We start from the raw sequence: 17,430 nt of genomic DNA, 5'->3' as shown, positions 1-17,430 counted from the left end.
TCCAGTGACTGTGATTTAAGTCTTTCCTGAGAACTCCACTATTTACTGGTGTGAGAAGTGCCAAATAAGTAGTCAAGCAGGGTTTCCAGAGAATGATAGCATCATTTAGGCTGAAAAAGACCTGTAAGATCATTGAGTCCAACCATTAACCCAGCACTGCCACCCCTAAACAACATCCCTAAGTGCCACATACATCATTGTTATTTCAGTAGCACTGTGAAGGGCAGACTACACTCAACTCCTGTTATGATCCAGAAGGGAATGTTATGATATGAAGGAGTCATGTCACACACCTGGACTATCTGTAATCTGAGTGCAGAATTCAGAGGAAATAACCAGATTGTCCAGGGAGGTGGTGGCAGAGCTGGCAAGAGAATCTGCACAGACTTCTTGCAATTCAGTGCCTCAAATAATGCAGCCATCCTTCAGTTTCCATTCATCTCTTCCAGGAAAACTGTTATTAATGAACTACCTCCATCACTCTAGGACTTTGTGTTCAAGCAAGTTGTTCTCTGTGTCATGCATTAATAAAAACACAGTAAATAGGATGGACAAAGTAGTTTTTAGTTTGGATATGCTGGTTACCCCCTCACATGTTCCTGTGATCTGCTTTGTGCCTGTGAGAGCCACACACTACCTCACACACAGCATGTTTTAGTTGGTATATGGCAAAAAAGAAAACCCACACTGAAACCCAAAGCCAGGCAAGCACAGATGCAGCCCAGGCTTGCCATTTGCAGGAGCACTGATTTATACTGTGCTTGGTAGCTTAGCATTAACCAATATTTGCAGTAAATAGTCTCTGCTGTATTCCTTCTTGTTTGCACCACAGTTGTGTGCAGAATGGGGCCTTACTGTGACCTTTAAATAATACTGTTTTAAAATATATTATTTATGCAACTATGTAGGTGATCACAGCATTGGATGGACAATGGAAAAAGTCCTTTTCCAAAAGACTGTGAGAGAAATGTAACCTCAAGAGTCAGATCCAAATTAAAAGAAGTCCTAATAAAAACACACAATACAGTGTAATGAAAAGAAAAACATTTCCTTGAGTTGTATGTTTAAAGGCAGAGTTTTAAAGGCACAGTTGGGACTTGTTTCTTAGCAACAGGCCTCATCTGAGCCCTGCAAACACTGTCATGTTGGAAAAAGATACCCTCCAGAAGAAAAGCAATATGAAAGAACTAGAAACATCAAATTTTAGATGTCTTCCTGCTGTTGCAGGAGCATTTCATCAGCATTGCAAAGCCTTCAGGCAACAACAAGGTCATTTTGATAAACTGCAATGATCAGAACAAAGAACTCATCTTTACTTCTCTTTATCAACAGGGACAAGCAGTAAAAGTATTATTTAAAAATAGGTGCATTGGTATTACCATAAACCACAGTTTAGGTGCTGCCATCCTCCTGTATCCATAGTAACATGGCTGTATTCTCCACTGAGGGCACAGGAGTCCTGCAGAACAAAGTCCTTGCTCTGCTGTACCTCTGCTGTCAGTGCCAGAAGTTTCAGAGGAAGATCTGTAATGAACAGAATTAAATGTGGTAAGTGGCCTGTAGGAAGAGCTCCTCCTAAAGGAGTTGGTTAGCTGGCTGGTAAGCCAAAGCAGGAGAATTTTTATTAGGATTATGTAATCAAAATAGCTTAATGGCAAACGTTTTTATTGGGCATTTTAGATGGGATTCATGTAACCTGTGCACCTGAGTTGGTTGCCATTACAGTGTGTGGGGAGGAATTAGGTACTACCAGCATCTGACTCATCTCTTTAAATTAGGTTAAGTGAATCACACCCTCTGGGTCTTCCATCTCTATTTTTTTTTTTTCTTTTTGCCTGCAAAGGGTAAGTGGATCAGATCAAGACACCTCCCTTGCACATATCTGAAGTTAGGTCAGATGAAAGCTACCCATTATCTGATTTGCAAAATAAGGCATTTGCTTTCATAGCTTCAAAATACATCAGACATTGCCCACACATCTTTCTGGATCTCATCTCATCCTTACAAGAACTGAAGCAGTTCTGACCTCCTTGCTGTCTCCTAATGCACACACACCTGCTGTGTCTCATGGAATTTGTGCATTTTTGAAGCTTAGACCTCCTGTCTTGTGAGTGCTCAACACGAAAACCTATAATCCTGTAATTTCCATCATTACACAGTGCAGCTCTTTGGTAGCTCTTTTCCAAGGTGTGTGATGTGGAGTGTTTGTAGCAAGGTTTGGGCACTGCAGGGAGGGATGGAGGGGTCACATCTGTGAGAATATCCCAGAGAGATGTGCATGGAGAGCCCATGCTGGAACAGGTACTCCTGACAGGAGCTGCAGCTTGTGCAGATTGCATACTAGGGCTGATTTATCTCAAAGGATTGCAGCCTGAGGTGCAACAGGATGGGGGAAAAGCATTGAGAGGAAGGAGTGGCAGAGAGGAACTCCTGTGAACTGACAACACATCCCTGTCACTCCCCATCCATCCTGTGCTGTTCAGAGGTAGAGGAATCAGGAATGAAAGAGTGAAGTTGAACGTGGATGTGGAGGGAAAATTAAGGGGCAAGGGCTGTAATTCTTGCTATCTAAACCTATTTTAATTGGCAATAAATTGATTTTCCCCACATCCAGTCTGTTTCACCTTTGACAATAATTGGTTAGTGATCCTGCTGTTCTTTATCTTAACCCACAAACTTTTTAAATCTTAATTTTCCTCTCTGCCCTTTGGAGAGAGAGCGAGAGTGGCAGGGTGGGTGTCTGGCAGCCCCCCATGTACAGCTCACCACAGCACATCACATCACCAATTTCTGTCCTGCTCTTCCACAGCATCCCTCCTTAGCACAGCCTAAGAATCCTGAGGGCTTTGCTACCTGTGGAACACCTTGAGCATCTTGTGTTCTCTCAGTACTGCTCATAGTGGGATTTCAATCCCTTCCTTGAGGGATGTGATGTTGACTCTGATACAGGTTTATAACCTGTAATAAGAAGAGATTCATTGCCTGGTCCCTCTTCCTCTTCAGCCTATTAAATTCTAATATAGCTGCACAGTATAAACACTTGATAGTACACTATTGGATCAGTTCTGCTCTCCTCAAGTCATAAAAAACTCAGAAAATGTCATTAGCATTGCTTAAACAAGAAGAAATATAAATTACAACAGCACAGAAAAGACATTTCAGATTAACATTCTTTAATCTCTTGTAATATACTTATTTTCTGGTCCATACTCATAACCCTAATCTATATATTTCACTTTCATTATAGCCAAAACCCATGGAGGGCAGTGAAGCTTAACTAGGAAAGCCAGAGTTTGATTGAGCAACCTGATGGCTGTTTCACTATGGCCTGAGGCATGATTTAGCCTGGAATTCCTGGATTTCAGTGGGAATTTGGTGCCTAGGTGCTTTCAAAAGTCCATCCTCTAGCTTCTCTGCCTTTCTTCTATCGTTGTTCAACAAGATAACACTGGCATACATAATTACACAGACATGCACTGGGGAGTCATTAGTACTTACAAGATGCTGAAATAAAAAGAACTAGATGAAGGGCTGCTCTTGATCAGGATGGACATTAGGAGAGAAGAGACAGTGTGCTTAAAACTGAATAAGTAGACAAATAGATGCAGTTACTTGCATATGTTAAAAATTATTTTTGAAGGATTATAAATAGTTTAGGGCCAGACATTTGAGAAGGGTAAGAATTATGTTTATGTTCTCTCACTGCTGAGCAGTTTGGCTCAACTGTTAATTTTCACTAACTGGAAAATAAAAAGCACTTTTCCAATAGATTTGTATTGCCCTAAGCCCAGATCTAGAAAAGTGATTTCACATGGATCCCATGGATGGTGCTAGCTCTGCCTACTCTGTATGATTTGTCACTCACCTGGCAGTGATGAGACTGAACTTTCCCACTGCACCAGACAGATTCTGCTTTGTGCAGCCAGCCAGTGTGTCAGCAAATGCACCAGCACTTTCTCTAGATACTCCTTTCTTCCTCAAGGTATTCTGTGATTCAGGGAATCTCCTACTCCATGAGTGGTAATTGCAACCCTGCATTGCTGTAGCTTTTGACTGACCTTTGTTCTGTGCCTGGTTTTGATCAGTGTTAGTTCAATGAGTGCTGAGGGGAATTAATCACAATTTTCACTCCATCCAGTCCTCTTCTCACCCCAAATCTGGTCTTGCTTTCTGTCAGATGCAACAGTTGAGAAGAGTACAGAGCAAATTGCAAAGGCAAATGAAAAGGTTTCTAAAATGTAATCTTTTAGATTACCTTTAGAATCCAGGAACTGCCAGGGGAGCACTGCAGCTTTGATCTCCCTGTGCTTTGTGACCCTTCAGGAATAATACATTTAGGCTGGTTTGCTCCACCTACACCCCATTTTGCCCAGCCACAGGCACCCAGTGCTTTTGCTGTGTGCTGAAGTTCCTTTTTTAAATGAGGAGCATTTTCTGGGTGAGAACTAAGGCAGTCTGCACAACCCTTAGCAGCTTCTCCTTCAGGAGTTCAATCTGTGCATTTTGAGTTTAATCTTCCCTTCTCCCCTGCTGCCCTGTGAACCAACTTGTGATTGCTTTTCCCTACAAGGAGATGCTGTAGGACAGTGCTTCCATTTGTAGTGCACAGTGCAGTCATGAAGGATGTGAGATCCCACAGTAAACCCTTCTGCTCAGAGTGTTGCACTGCCTCAATGCCTTCCCCGTGTCTGAGAAGGAGAGGTGTGGTTTGCTCTGGGTGACTCTGCTGTCCCAGAGTGTTGGTGGTGCTGTCAAAATCTGTCTCCAAGAAAAGGAATGAGATGTAGCTGCTCTCTGATGTGGTCTTAGTGCACTGATGTCTTTGGATTTTGCATGGAACAGACATTTTTCCTCTGCAAAATACCGATTGTAAAAGTTAAGATAATTTTTCATGAGCGCATCTGGTTAAACAAATGTTCCTTTGAATGACAATAACAGGCTTCTGCTATCAGATTGTTCTGTGTAGCACAGCTAAAAATACATGCTTTTTTTTTTTCCATTGCAGGCACAATAAAAGATGGCAGAATAGCTCTAATGTGTCAGATTGTTACTTCTGTACAATACTGTACTAGAAATCTCCTTTCGTAAAATGTGAGGGAAGAAAAAGTGCCACTTTTTAATCACTAAAATTAAAAGAAAAATGAATTATTTTAGCTGGAAACGTGGGGTAATTTAATGCTTAAGTGTAGGAAGTTATAATGACTGTAGAAATACACTTCAGACACCTGTAGGGATTAGCATAGAAGAGTAAGGAATTCCTAAGCAGGAGCAGAACAATGAGCTGTATAGCAGTGCATCAATGGTCTGTGCTTTCAGAGCACACAGGAGCCCAGGTTTTGAGAAGGGCTGTGGGAAGGAGCACTGCTGACTGAATTTTGGACAGGAGAAAGTGTTGCTGCCTGTCATTCGAACTGCAGGTACCTATGCAAGCAAGAAAAGCATCTGACCTATTGATTAGTCTTAAATAAATAAACAGTAAAATGACACAACAGTGGTTTAACTGATGTAACCTTTAAAGATTTTGGAGCGTTTGTTAACTACAGAAATAAATTGTTACAGCAAGTTACCTTGTGTCACATGGGATCTGGACCAAATCCCTAATGCAAGGTAGGGGTTTGTGTTGCAGGGTGTCAGCAAATGAAAACAGGAACAGGTTTTCACCAGCTCTAAAAGCAAAGTCTGAGAGGGAAAAGCATTTGATGTGGCATGTAAAAGGGGGCTCTGGCTGGGGAGTAGGTGAGTATAAGGAGGGAAAAAACATTGAACTTTATGAGGGAGAGAAAAAGAAATAGTAGTTGGAGCAACCTGAGTGCATGGGAAAAGGAGAGAGGCATGAAATACATAATTATCCTCCTTTTCTCTTTACTTGCAAGCCAGATTGATGGAAAGGTAGTTGGTGGTATCATCAGCAAGAAACATTCACTGTGCAAAGAAATGGAGTTTGACTTTGCCATCTTCATTAAGAGGAAAGGATGCCCCAGCAGAGAGACCAGAAGGAGTGGGTTGTATGTGGGAGAAGTGTCCTAAAGAGATGCAGGAATTGAGTCACTGGCATGGAAATGGAGATGGCACACAAAGGCTTATGTGCAGATGGAGTTTAAAGAGGGCATGGTATGGAGGGAGCAGAGAATGGGGAAGGGAATTGCAGAAGCTCAGTCAGTGCCTCTGTGAAACAGAAGGAGAAGGATGGTGACAAAGAGTGGGAGATGCTGAGGACATGGTGGGAGACAGAAGCGAGGCAGGTGGCAAGATGTCAGAGAGCAGAGAGCCCTAATGCAGGGCAGAGCTGGGAACCAGGAACTCTGCACATGGAGCACAGGTCCTGACACTCATCCAGGCTCTTTGCAGACCTCAGTGAGAACTATTTCAGCAGAGAACAGAAACCTCATTTGTGAAAGTAGGGAAATTGAGGTCATGTTGCAACATTTCCAAGATAAAGCAAGGGAGGAAGGAAGTTGGTTAGCAGAGCTGGAGAGACAAGTGGAGCTGCATGACTGACACAACTCTGCTGAGGCAAGAGACTTGCAAGAGACCTTTCTCTGTAGTGGAGTAAAGTGTAGAAGTCCTCTTTGTTTCAGCTGTGCAGCCCCGAAAACTGAATTCACAGCTGGCCATTAGAAACTGGAGAGTCACAGCAGCTGGATAATGAGTCTCCCAGCTGTACAGCTTCTGGGCACAAGGCAAGCCCAAAGAGCCTGCCAGGATTGCCAGGCACCATGGTTCTGCTCAGCTGGGGACCAAGGAGAGCAACACCACCTGCTGAGCAGAGCCTGGTCCTCATTCAGCTCAACAGATGTGCTAAAAAGCTAGGAAAGTGCATGGATGCATACAGAATCAATTTTCTACAATTTCTAATTCTGCTTAAGGTTGTGTCCATGCTATTCATGTTAGCCCTGTTTGAATTTGATGTATCAACCTCATGCTGAGCAGCAGGCATATGCTGTTTGCCATGGCCTGTTACTATTATTTAAAAGTACTCTTTCTGCAGTTTGCACTTCAGAATTGCTGCCAAGATCAGGTTACACCTGATGAGCCAAATTAATCCCCAGTGTAACTCTAGCAGTCAGTGGATTTATGTCAGAGATTAATCTGAGTCCAATATAGATGTATTTTTTGGCAGAGGGGAAAGTAAAACAACAGAGGAATGAATGAAGGTTAGATGGATGTTCCCTCAGTTGTGCCTGGCCTTCTTGAAGGAAGTGTTTTCCTTCTATGCCCACTCCTTTTCCAAGGAAACTCATTCCTCAGCTATCCCTGCTGCTTGCCCCACAGTCCTTTTCTCTGCAGGATTGATACTCCCCAAAAAACAGCCTTGTTCATAAAATACCATAAAAAAGTGACCCTGATGAATCCCAGTTGGCTGAATTGGAGGCCATACAGTAGCAGAGAAACATCATCATTGTTTAGGTTGTGAAGCCTTGCCTTGCAGTGTCAGTGGTGGTCTGATGCACCCAGTGTGCCCTCTCAGCAAGGCAGGAAAGGACTCTTAGAAGTCTGAATCTCAGCTGCACTTTTTGACAGTGAGATAAGTGCTTCCAGCAGTCCTGCACAGAGGAGTTGAACCATGTTACCATTGTCCCCAATATATTCAACATCAGATCCAGAAAAAAAGAATAGGCAGGATGAAACCATGATAATTTCCATTTCTCTTAGTACACTTCACTCCTTGTAAGTCTCTAGCCTCTGAAAAATTATGTCCTTGAGTCATGGTACATTAGAGGTATTACTTTTCATATTTTACTCAAAATCTTTGTGTGCTCTATTGTGATAATGAGAGCTCAGTTCTTTGGTATCTACAAAAAAACCACATTCATTTTTATCTAATACTGACCAGTGGCTAGTTGGCAAATATTGGAAAGTATTTGGTAAAGGAAAAATCTGTCCTTTGACACAAATTTGTGTAAATCAAGTGCTATTTCCTGCAAACTGGGAACACAAGAACTCTTAGTGATGGGAAGAGGGAGGCATTCGGATGAAAAGACCACATATAAAGTCTCACAAGCACATTTACAGGGCTGTGCCTCTGCTGGACACATCTCAGATGGCCATGAAGCATCAACTGTTTGTGGATAACCTGGCACCTGAACACGAGCCAGTACTTCTGGAAGTCACTTAGTCCTTCCTCCAAGTGGGTTAAAGTAGAGCAGGTTGCTCAGCTCCTCATCCACATCATCACAGGACACCTCCTGATGCTGACACATGCATTAGCCTCCATAATATCTGCAGTTTCTCCACCCTAAGAAATCTTCCTTTTAGAAACTGTTCTATCTGAGCTGGATTCATTTGTCTTGGCTGGTGCTCATATTCACAGAATCTCTAAAGTCAGGGGTCACTCCAGCCTGCACTATTTCTGGAGCCCAGGCTGGGGTGACGTCAGGCATAAGGTACCACAGCTCGTTTCTCTGCTGCCAAAAGAGACTTGCTCTTGTTGGTCTGCATGGGGCCTTTCCAAGGGGAGCCAGCATGGCTCTGGAAGACTCCAGATCTTCTCCACAGGAGCAACAGTAGAGGCTCACTCTGGCTTTGTGCTTCACCTCTAGAGTTACAGCACCTTCCATCCTCACCCAGGAGGCTGTGGGTTGCTGCAGCCCAGCTCTGTGTGGATCCTTGTCCTCCTCATCCCACACTGCTCCTCTGCAGAATCCATCACGTTTGAATCTGCTGATCAGGGATGTTCATGTGGGAAGTTCCAGTTAAAAGGAATGCAAAAGCTGCTTGTATTGTTGAAAATGTTCCCTAATGGTTTTGCTGACTCGGATAAAACATCCTGATGTTCACAATCAAGTAATCGTGAAATGAGATTTTTGTTTGTAAGCTGTTGGAATCACCTGAAGGTACCAAAGCCAAACTTGGAGTGTAAAGCACCATCTCCTAAATATTTCAGGTGCTATGTACATGAGTAAAATAACAAATTTGCAGTGGCTTTAGTAGGTAAAGTGCTTTACCTTTCATCTAAAAATAGTGGTTTTAGGAAAACTGTCCTTTAAAAGCAAGACCTGGTCACTATTTGACTAATGATAGCACTGACGAGAACAACAGGGATATAACCCCATCAGGCTAGACAGTAAATTTCCTGTGTAATTTAATCTAAACTAACACCTTAATAATGTTACTTTGGCATTATAGAATAATGTTACAGCTTCAGAATTACTTAGCAAGCAGCTGTAAATCCAGGACTGATTTCTGGTGTCACCAATCATACTCCAGATGTCTGGGTACAGCACCACACAGCTACAGAGTGCAAATCTCTTATGTTCTGTTTGTCCCTGCTTGAGACACTTTTTGGCTCATAAAATACATGCACTGAGTTTTCTGGATTAAGAAAAAAGAAAAGGTATTTTTGTTAGTCTCCTGCACACTTATCACTGCAGATATCCGAACACTTATGTCAGTTTTGTTTTACATTCCTGTAGTCCTTAGAAGATAGCTTGTACTTCAGGGTGATTTTGGAGGCTGGTGCAATTTATTACACTGCCATTTCAGCTGCCTTGTTCTGTAGAATAACCTCTAATTGCTCTGCATCCCCATCTAACTTTCTAATAAGATTAATGCTGTCTTGTGTCTTGGTAGTCCCTAATTAACATGATTTGTCTTCACAGCTAAGGGCTCCAGGGTATCACATCAAGCTCAGAGTCACTGCTCAGCAAATCTTAGAGGTAGTTAATCCAGCCTTCCTCGAGCACACCAGATGCTTTAGGGAGCTTCAAAGGGCTAAATTCATTGCAAGGCATTGATGAGAGAGGCAGAGGAGGCAGAGCAGCTGCAGACCTCGCCTGGGGCTGTGGCTGCTGGGCTGCATCATCCAGACAGGGTTGGGGGGAGAGAGACCTGCTGCTTTCCTTCTGCTCAATTAAGGGCACTAATGGCACTTAATTAACCTGGGCGAGGGCAGAGGGAGGAAGAGGAGGGAGATTTGATGTGGCTTCACCCAGGAAAGCACCGAGTGCCATTCGGAGCCCTGAAACTCGTGTGGGACCTGGAGGGTCATGCATGCCCTCCTCCTGCTCTGTGCCTGGCAAGGAAGAGCTTTCCCTGGCACAGACAATTAAGAAAAAACTTCAGTTCATCAGTGTATGATTGGCAAGAACCTTTGTCAAAGCTCTTCAGAATCCATAGCCTTTTCTTCATTATTTTTCTGCTGTTACACAGCATTTACTTCCATCAGCCTTTAGGAACTGGAGGTGTCAGAAAGCTTTCCTTGCAGGAGGTTTCATGGCCTCTCTGAAATGAAGAAGGGCTCTCCTCAAGACATTCTGCTGTTGAAGCTTCCAGGTTTGTCAAGTTTGGGTGTGAAAAGCCACATTCCAGTTATTTCAGTATCAACAGCATGAAACAGAATGGCTTGATGTTTGTTTCTAGATGTACATTAAGAAAGCAGAAAATTCATTTCTGGAGGTGCTTGAGAATTGTGAATAGGATTAGAGTCTTAAAGAGAGTCTTAAAAATAAAGGATGGATGATTATTTCTTGCTTCTTGGTTCCTCTCTCACTCAGGTCCCAAGCTCCTGCTGTGGGTGAGTGCAGAGCAGCCTGGGACCAGGAGAGCCATAGCAGAGCACCCAAGCTGGTGTTGCTGGCAGCTGGCAGGAGGAGAAGGGAGCACGAGGTGGGATAAGCACCTGGTTTAATAGTAGACAATATAAATACAGAAAGTTCTGCATGGCAGGAGACAGCAGAGAGACACCAGCACTGGAGCTGATTCCATGAAACAGAGCTTTTAAATCGCTGATAAAATTACAAAGCAGCAGGAATGAGTCCACTTAGGTCAGATGAGCAAAGTGCCCTGAGTTGTAAACAGCGTTCATGACTTTTGTTCTCCCTTCTGTTTGTCATAATTGGAAGCCAATTGCATTATTTCTCTGAATGCTGGCATATTTCACAAGGATGCAAATTAATTAAAATCCTCCCTCCATTTCATTAGCAGCAAGAAAAAAGCAAGCATGGAGCAGAAGCGAGGCTGCAGTGCCTCATTTGTTTTCACAGCAATGCCCCTGGCTAGCAGCAGAAGCAGTGACAGGTCATTCAGCCTCCCTGGCTCTTCACTCCCTGTCTAACATGCTGTCATCCACTTCCCAGCAAACATCTACCTTGCACGCTGCACAGCACTAGTGGGGAGCCACACCAGCTTCAGCCAGGCCAGGCTGGCTGGGGGAAAGCAGCCAGCCACAGGCTGTGCAGAGTTCCAGCTGCCAGACCGCTTGCTGTGCCCAGAGGATGACTCCTTTACATCCAGAAAAGTACCACCACAGCCAGCTGGGCAGGTGTAGTGAACAGCTATGGCACAACTTGGACAGGCAGGAATACTCAACCAGGAGCCAGAGGGGGTTGGGAAGGAAGATTCCTGTTACCAGCATTACATCGGGAAGAAGCTGGGAGTGAGCAGCTGTTGTGTTCAGAGAGTTGACCTCAGTGTCAGCTACCTGTTTCAGTGTCTTTCCTGGGGTAAGCAGCAAAGAATTTCTCCTTGCAGAAGATTATCTTGGAACTGTCACAAGAGATGATACTTCTGATATACTTTGACAGGCTTGTCTTCAGCAATCAATATTCCTTTGACTGTAGGTGGTAGATGCTACTTGTTACAACTAGGTGTCCATGCAGCAATATTTCCCCCCACCTCTGGGAAATTGGGTGTTCTCTGCAGTGGTTCATACTGTTGTAAAGCATGATACAAAATGTCATTAGTGGTTCTGAGACCACATCGTTTATCCAGGAGGAGAAAAAAAAAAACAGTCTGGGAATCAAGTAGGTGCAACTTGCAAAGATAATTCAGCAAGTCCTGGCAGAATTCTGAGGTCTGCTCCACCACTGTGGATTGTGCAGTGGGGCCTTGCATTTGCTGTTCAGCAGAAATTCTCCATTCTCAAGTACCTCAAGCACACCCTTAATTTTATGTGTCAAGTCAACAGAATTAAACCATAGGACTGGACTGGAAAACTTCACCCAAGGATTGTGGAATGTCTGGCAGTGGAACAAGCTGTACTTCAATCTCACTATTTATGGGTGGCTGCTTTTAAGTGTTCAAAACATTGCAGTGCTACAGAGTAAAAATAATTTTGATGGGTCCGTGTATAATTAAAGCTTTAGTAAGTCACTTCACCTCCATGCAGCCCCCCCTCCTTGTAATTTAAGATTTTGCAATGTATTTTTAGCCTTGGAAGTCTGTGAAAGTTTGTTGCAGTCAAGTTTTGAAGTTTTTTAACAAAAACTCTGCATTTTTAGAAGAGTTAACTTTTTCTAAAGCATTACATATGAGAAAAATCTCATTTTCCATGCAAAGACACTGCTGTCTTCCTTGCACGTGGGCTGTCTTCTGTGGATGCTACATAAACACTGTCAAGTCTGTCCTGACCACATGACACAAAGCTCCTGATAACAAACAGATGCAGAGCTCAGCACTGGAGCTGCAGCCAGGTACTGGGACAGTGGGATCAGTCACAGGCACACCATGCTTTGGGACATGCTGGTCATTTCCCAAAGGTGTGTGTAGGGAAACCAGAGAGCTGATCCTATCCAGAGCCTGCCTTCTGCAGACTCAGGAGTTGGAACAAACCCTGTGGAGACAGGGATTGCAGGTGCCAGCTCTGCCTTGTCAAGTGACTGTGTATTTTTGTCCACAGTGAGGCCAAAGAGAAGGGAGAGAGCCAAAATTCCCTCTGGATGTCCTTCGGATATGGAAGGGGAAAACAAAAACAATGTGCTGGCAGAAGCCAAACAAAACATTTTTAATAGCGGGCCACGGAGGAAAAATTCATGAGCTACTCTCCATGGCAACATCTAGGCTCTGTCACGTTTGCTGCCTCCACTCTCTCCTCCTTCCCTCTTTCCTCTCTCTCTCTCCTATCCCTCAGCTCCTGCTGTTCCTGCCTGAGTCCTGCCCACACAGCTGTCCACGAGACCTGGCACTCCCAGGCAATGGCTCTGACACCAAGGTGTCACGGATGTCCCCTCCTGGAGGATCTGAATCTGTGGGATTCAGGGTTTTGATGCTAAGAGGGACCAAAGTGAGCCTCCTGTTTCCTAAGCTGTCCACTACTCCAGTTCTTTATATCCCTCAAATTGTTAAAACCAATTCCTCAGTGCTCCCAAGCTGAAGGCCACAGACTGTGCAGCTGGATTCTGTGCTCCAGGAGTGCAGCTGTAACCCTGTGGTCTGAGTTTCATCTGTTTCTGTGAATGGCAAGTGGCTTGGAGTGCCTCTGAGGAAACTGGGTAGGAATTTGCACCCTGGCCAAGGAGCCCATCTGGCCACAGAGCCAGGTACTCAGTGAGGGTCAGCTCCCCCAAGAGGACACAACTGTGCTCTTCCAAGCAATGACACAAAAAAATTGTCTGCTTTCATTGAAGGGAAACTTCAGCAGATCATCATCCTGAGCATTAATGGTTTGACACTCCATTTCATCACCGTGTTAACAGTGTCCTTTCCACAGCCCAGCTCTACCCACCTAAGCAGAGGGGAAGGGTGCTCAGCATCAGCAGACACTGCCTTAGCCCTTCCCTAGGCAAGGTTTAGTAATTCTCTTTCTCTCACCATAACCTGAAGGGCTACAGCTGGCATTACTGATGCCAAGGATGAGAAGCCTCCACACCTGAAACAGCTTTTTACAGCTCTAATTAGAGTGTAAAAACAAGTTCATGACCCTGGGCAGCCAAGGATGTCTTGACCAATAGATCACATATTCACTGTTTCACTGAGGCAATGAGTGCAATCCTTATAACCATCCTTGCACAGCTTTTTCTGACTCACACGAGCAAGAACCAGCACATCTCATGAATTTTCAACACATCCACAACATCTGCCTCACATACCTGCCAGCACTGTTTAATGACAGCTAATAATCATTTTACTTGAGAAAATTCAAAGACACACACCAGACGTGTCCCCACACAGAGCGCTCCCCTGACACAATACACACACACACAGGTAGAGCTCATCCCCACAAAACACACACTCATTAGTTACGTCTCCCCATGATAATCCAACAGCCCTGCTCCCACAGACACCTCAGACTTTGTTCCCATCTTTGCCTGTACTTGCCTCCAGCTCTGTGCCTCCTGCAGCTTTCTCCAGCTCCTGAGTCGTGACATGGCCTTGTTTTTCTCCCCTGGGAGCAGGAAAGGAGACACCATAGTACTGCCTTATTTACTCCCAGCACTGCAGGGGAATGTCTTAAATGATCTCCAGGCTTTCAGGAAGAGGAAGGAGTATCTCCCACCCCCTCTGTGGCTCCAGGCTTTTGTAGGGTAGGGATCATCATCAAAGAATCACCATCATCATCTCCACATGCTGCCCCTGATTGCAGTAATTTGAGTTTCTGCTGTTCCTCCACCTGTACCAGCTCATCAGATGTGATTTCCCTGCAGCAGAGATGCTTTCTTTTGGGAAGTTTCAGATATCTGTCAGTCAGTGGGAAGGTCACTAATAAATTGTCTGCATGTTCAAGTTCCTTGCATTTACCCTGTGGTCATCAGTGTGCTGTCTCTCTCTGGCTCCAACCAGGCTCCCACCTCTGATGTTTCTGGGAAGGTGGCATCACAGCTGGTCCTCCTCATGAAATGTGCCAAGCTCCATGTCTGACTAAAGCTCTTGCAGGAGTGCCCAGGATAGGCTTTCTTGCAAAAACAGGAGAGAAAAACTTCTCTCCTACAGTTTAAGGCATTCCCTAACACAGACCCTGCTGCAATCAGATAACACAGAGGAGACTTCAGGACAGGCCATATTCTTGACCTCATGCCTTTCTCCACCCTGGATGAGTGACTCAAACAATAGGAAACCAGGGGAGCCCTCTCCAGGGGGTGAGGTTTTGCTCTAAGAGGAAAAAACCTCAAACTATCCCTGTCATGCTATATTGGTGTTCTCTGTGAGGCCAGGAACCAGCAGGTGATGCTCTTGGGAAGGTCCTGGCTGCCAGGGTACCAGCATACACCAGAGAGGGGACTTCATCCTGCATGACAATGGACCAGAGAGGAGAGAAAGGGCAAAACCACCTCCTCTCCCCCTTCATTTAATTGTGTTGTTCTGCAGATAGCACATCCCCTTTGTGTTTTGCGGGTTAAACTGCTGGAAACAAGCAGCTTTCTATATTTACTGGTGTAATCTAAAAATACCCCAGTTCTGCTGACAGCCAAAGCAGGCAGAGGCTTCCAGAGGCTCTTTTTCCAGCCCACTACCATGTGTGTGCCCCAGCTGGCTGCCACTGCCCCAAGTGACACAAATCCAACGAGCAGGAGCAGTGTCACACCCCTCACAGCCTTGCTGCACATGGTGCCTTCACCCTCTGCCTCCCAGCTGCTCCAGGAGAGCAATCCCCAGCTCTCACCATCCCTCTGCCCAGCCCCTGGTACTTGCTGGGTCCAGATGCAACAGGGGCTGTACAGTTCAGCCAGGTGATAGCAAGGGGCTGAACAAACAGACTCATTAAAAACAGGACAGGGCATCTTCATCACCTCCCCTCTGCCCCCAAAGAGGCTGTTTTCATTAATGATTTAGAATAATCCCAGATTTTATTGCAGTTTGGGTGTTTTTTTTTATTGGGAAGATAGAAGAAATGCTTACTATAATTTACTTATGTTATACTGGCGTAACTGTGGATGCTCAGTTTATATCTGCTTGTGGAGTTACTAGTTTGTGTTTGCTGGTTGCACTCACAGCCTGAGACCTTTTTGGGCTGCTGGTTTATTTGGCCACCATCACCCCAGCAGCTGGCACTCCAGGTTTAGGATTTCTAGGCTGTAGGGATTCAAGTGTCCAAGTGCCCAGTCAGGGAGGGAGATGGTTTGGTGCCCCAGCCCTGATGCAGCCAGGTGGTATCAGCAGATACAGCTTTCTTGCCTTCCTTCCTTCTCTTCCTCCTCCTCCTCTCCACCTCTCCATTTCCAGATGCAAATAATTCCGTATTTGGCAGTGTGTGACTATGATGGCTTCCTAGGGGGAAAACATGTACTTTGGCAAAAGCATTTAAGACTCTTACTCCTGCTTCACATTCTCAAGCAGATGTGGAGTAGAGGAAGAATGTTTCCATCTTATGCCTGCTGGCATGGCTAAAGTCCTTTATTCAAAAAGGCCAGCAAGCTCCAAAAACTGGCTGATCATAATTAATAAAGAAAATGCACTGGGACTGGAAAAATGAATTGGCTCCTGTGAGTAGGAAAGTGGCCTGAAGAGGAATCAGAAGCCAAGGTTCATGAGATTTTAATCCCAGTTTTTGTATCTATTCCCAGTCCAGAGGAGGACACTTAACTGCTTTGTTTGCTTTATTCCTTTCTGAATGGGACTAGACTTTAGCTTAGTCACTGTGGTATTTAGGGCATTAATTGGCTAATTCAGCACCTCACTCTAATGATGTAAATATCTTAAAAGCTTCACTGGAAGGATGTGAAGCTGTAGTTTAAGAATTATTGCTCATTTATGACCTTTCTTTGTAACACATCTTGGAAGAGTTAAAGGTAAGGCAAGAGGGGAAGATTTTAATTTAAAAAAGAGACAGGCATTTCCACTTGGCAAGATTTTACATCCTGATGGGAAAACATAAACACCCAGTCGCTGATCTTGCCTCAGTCCGTATTTAATCTCAGAGAGTGCTGTGGTGTAACTTTGAAGACAACACTTTCAGGAAGCATGAGGGAAATATTCCAGGCTTCCTTCTGCTTTGGAAAAACTATAAAGGGGAATAAAAAGGTGGGTGAAGCAGGGCCGAGATGTCACATAATCCCACATGGAGGACACAAGAGACATGGAAGACAAAGCCACAGAGCAAAAGACAGCAGTGGGGAGACTAACCAACTTCACTCCATGCCTGCTCCATGCCCAGTTCTGGCATGTGCCACAGGGAGGGGGTGGGAGTAGGGAATCAGATCCAGCCAGTGGCAGGAAGACGAGCAGGGTTTTAGGAACTGGTGGAGTGTTAGGAAGATGCTGGAATTGAAGCTTGCAGAGGATGGCAGGATTAAAAATAGGCTGTAGCCAGCTTTCCCCAGCATTTTGGCATCTCAGCTGCCTGTTATCCTTGTGACCCACTGAGGAAGAGCCAACAGAGAAAGAGATTTTCTTTTCCATCACCATGGCAGTGCAGGACAAAATGGCATTTTGCTTCTAACCAGATGGTTCTACTCTCTTGGTCTGATAAGCTTTACTACAAGGGTGTAAACTGAGTGTTTTGTCCCTGTCTTCAGTCAAACCAAGGGACTCCCACCTTCCCCAGAGTTCAACAAGGCACTCATGAGCACTGAAGATGTGCTCATTCATTCATTCACAGCTTACAGGCTATTTGGAGGCTTCCATCCTTTGAGAGGAAAAATGCAGTTTTTGTAGAAACCATCATTTTAATTCAACGTATTGATTAAAGAAGATATTTCACGGAACTATGTTGTCCAGTACAAACAACACTGCACCTTGGTGATTACCTTAGCAATGCTGCATTTTTTTTAGAAAAAC

At 44.5% G+C, this 17,430-nt stretch overlaps 1 protein-coding gene and 1 long non-coding RNA gene across 5 annotated transcripts in view; one reads left to right on the top strand and one right to left on the bottom strand.

Annotated features, from left to right (window-relative positions):
- The window catches only part of STUM (stum, mechanosensory transduction mediator homolog), a 42,254-nt gene that overhangs the window by 10,524 nt on the left and 14,300 nt on the right, over window positions 1–17,430 (top strand). The window lies entirely within an intron of this gene.
- Window positions 1,293–9,308, bottom strand: LOC146439153 (uncharacterized). The gene is made up of 2 exons (XR_014850687.1): window positions 9,152–9,308; window positions 1,293–1,524 (listed from the first exon to the last, which is right to left on the bottom strand). It is a non-coding gene; the product is annotated as an uncharacterized LOC146439153 (long non-coding RNA).

Source organism: Lichenostomus cassidix, chromosome 3 (genome assembly GCF_008360975.1).
Source record: "Lichenostomus cassidix isolate B80296 chromosome 3, HeHo_3.0, whole genome shotgun sequence".
Taxonomy (NCBI): Eukaryota; Metazoa; Chordata; class Aves; order Passeriformes; family Meliphagidae; genus Lichenostomus; species Lichenostomus cassidix.
Note: the sequence above shows the minus strand (reverse complement) of the source record. Positions and strands in the feature narration are given on the sequence as shown.